This window comes from Biomphalaria glabrata, chromosome 5, assembly GCF_947242115.1.
Source record: "Biomphalaria glabrata chromosome 5, xgBioGlab47.1, whole genome shotgun sequence".
Lineage (NCBI taxonomy): Eukaryota > Metazoa > Mollusca > Gastropoda > Planorbidae > Biomphalaria > Biomphalaria glabrata.
In genome coordinates, this window is record NC_074715.1 from 265,942 (window position 1) to 269,289 (window position 3,348).

The 3,348-nt window shown below is 31.2% G+C and overlaps 1 long non-coding RNA gene across 1 annotated transcript; it reads right to left on the reverse strand.

Annotated features, from left to right (window-relative positions):
• Positions 1–2: 2 nt before the first annotated feature.
• On the reverse strand, positions 3–950 carry LOC129926470 (uncharacterized). The gene is made up of 3 exons (XR_008778146.1): positions 681–950; positions 197–325; positions 3–93 (listed from the first exon to the last, which is right to left on the reverse strand). It is a non-coding gene; the product is annotated as an uncharacterized LOC129926470 (long non-coding RNA).
• Between the last annotated feature and the right edge of the window lie 2,398 nt (positions 951–3,348).

A 3,348-nucleotide genomic window follows, 5' to 3' on the forward strand; every position in this document is an offset into this window, starting at 1 on the left:
GGGGACATGAACAGCTGTATTCTGGTACTCTGTTAACACATCCAGACTTGAAGCTGCACAAGTTCTTTGTTGATACTTCACATTCATTGATGTCTGTAACCAAATTGTGACAGTGAATGTTAATCTCATTTTAAAACTTCCTATCCTAGAAAAGATTCCAGTTATACACTAATGTCATAATTAAGATAAACCTTACCTTCACATGTGTCTTTGCCAACTAGATTGTAACCATCAGCACAAAAACAATATGAAGTGTTCTGTTGAAAGTCTACTGTACATCCTTGAGAGCAGTTCAGTTTCTCAAAATCACTGCATACATCTTTCACTGGAAGTGTCAAAAAAATTCATTAGCTTTTTATTTGAACATTATAATACTTAAAGTAACTATTTAAAAAAATAAAAGAAAAAAATGCAAGGCCAATGACACTAGCTCCAGCTCGAATAACCTGCCCAGTGTGCAGCCGAACATTCTGGGCTCACATAGGTCTCACCAGCCACATGAGGAGGCAAAAAAAAACCAGTGCAAAGACCTCAGCCCCCCCCCCCCCCAATCTGGATGACAAAAGTGGTCATTATCAAACCACAATGGACGAACTATATAAACAGAGAGAGAGAGAGAGAGAGAAAGAAAGTTGGAGTAGAGAAAGAGAGAGTCAGGGATAGATATACTTAATAATTACCTAGTAGACATGTTAGCCTATCATCATTTAATCTATACCCCTAGTTACAATCACAGTTGTATTTTCCAGGCACATCAACACAGATTTGTTGACATTGATGGTCCCCATTAGCACATTCATTGATATCTGAGGAGATTGTAACAGAGCAACTTGAGTTTTTTTTTTGGATTCAATGATTTCTAAAACATTTTATTAGCTCTAGAATTAATGTCTAAATTGATAATGAAGTTTATCAAGAAAATAAATCTGTGTCAATTATTTGATGTGAAACATACTGATGCAGTCCCCTTTATCATTTCTTGCATATCCAGGCTTACAGTTGCAGACATGACTACCAAAGTTATTGACACAATCTTCAATAAGTGGGTTGCAGTTGTTTAGGGCAGGATCAACACATTCATTTATATCTAAAACAAAATAGAATAGAAACAAATATAGCATTTTTAGGCAGTAGTGATAAATGTATACATTGTTATATTTTTATAGTATTTGAGGAGATGAGACGTTGTTCCAGGAATGAGGAAAGAATTTTCTGTTGGACATAACTTTATAAGTTTCAGATGTTCCATCGGGCATTAAGATTATTATGTCTTAGTCCAAACCTCCTGCAGGATGGCGACAAGCAAATTTCGCACCTATGGCCATCATAACGACAATCCTAAACACATGCTACATACCAAGGCAGCCATCATCCTGGCTGATTATGTTAAGTGAAAGTAATCTCTTTAGATATACCTAAAGAATAGGGGTTAAAAAATGCTCTATTTTCTTTTGATTAATTTTCTGGATAGTAGTGACATGGGATAATGAGCTCAAGACAAGAATTTTTATGATTTAGGCATGTTATAATTTAAATTTCATGAAAATATTAATATCTATCATAATAATACTTTTATTTTAATTTGGATTTTAAAATATTAACTACATATTGTCTAGATCTACTTCATTTTTAAATTCCATAATCAAAAATTAAATTAAAATTTAGTTTTCTAAACATTAATTTTTTTTAAATAAAAATGGCATGCATTCACTTCTCTATCAAACAAAACATTTTCTGACAACAAACAAAAAAGTAATTGAAGTTTAATTATAACAGGGTAGTGAAATACTAATGAACAAAATGGATAATTTCAGCAAAATGTGAAAAATAATTACAAAGAGAAAGAGTTAAAGGAAGTATCAACAAATCTGTTTAAAGAAATAATTCATACAGCCCTAAATGACTTTTAAAAAAAAGGAAAAAAAAGCTTAAAAGACAACATCATTAGTAATGTAGTATTAGTAGTCAAAAGTACTGACCTTGACAAGTTCCATTTCTAACATATCCAATAGGGCAAACACAGGAATAGCTTCCCAAAGCATTAACACAAACATCACCAATCAAACAGTTGTCTGTCCTTAGTGTACACTCATCAATATCATTGTTGCAGTTGACTCCCTCCCAGCCTATGTCACATACACAGCCTCTGACAGGATCACATGTCCCGTGCCCACTACACTGATAGGATTGATTGCAGTTGACACCATAGAAGGACTTCTCACAAGCTGAAATGTGTAGACCTTTCTTATTAAGTAAAAAGCTTGACAGAAAAAAAAAAGCAATTTATTATCCTTGGATTTCAATGGAGTTAGCATTTAAGTTACTATTCATTAATATTTTGTTTGGTTAAAACCACACAGTTACTTTGAACATTTCCAGAAAACAGTGCTTGCAAACATCATCATAAATGTGTATTTTTATAGCTATTATAAATTTTACATTTTAAACACAGCATTTATCATGGGATGATAGCATTAATAAATGACTTTTATAAGACATTAGAGAACACTTATTGCAAATGTAAATAATTCTTCAAATTGAATTTTAAAAGCTTTTTTTTTTCTTTCCCAATAAAATGAAGAAAAAAAAACTTCAGAACAAATGGAAAGAGTGTTTTTATTTCTGCCAATATATTTGACTATTAATGTACTAAAATAAATGCCAACCTGTACAAGAAGTTCTATCTGCTTCTAGTTTAAAACCAGCATAACATGAACAAGTAAATCTGCCATAAGTGTCTGTACAAATTTGACTACAGGGCTTCTTGGCAAGACTGCATTCATCTATATCTGAAGAGGAAGAGAGCTTTTTATTTTGTAATTGCAGTAAAGAATTCCAAATAATTTATTATCAATTTTGCAACATATAATATTGATCTTAAAAATATTCCTAAATTATTTTATGATGCTTACAAAAAGATAATATAAAGAAAAAGATGTATAAACCCTACATAAAACAAATTAAGAAATCAGAAATTACACTTAGTCTAATATATAAGAAAAGATCATATAAGAAATACATTTCTGATTGTTTTGTCATCTAATTTTGTATAATGCAAGAAAACTTATAATTGTATTTTATATTTACTTGTGCATGTTTTGTTATCTCCCTGAAGTGCAAACCCCACTTGACAATCACACCTTGCTGTACCATTGTTAACAAAACATAGCTGGGAACAATTCAGGGCTTGGCACAGCTCTACATTACTTGAATCTGTAAGTTATTTTAGGTTGAGCAATATTAACAAGCAACTACAAGTATTATTCAATATATATATATAATGAATGTTTTTAATATGAAAGAATAAAATTACATTTGCAGTTAAATTTTGTTTTCTCTCTTTATCTT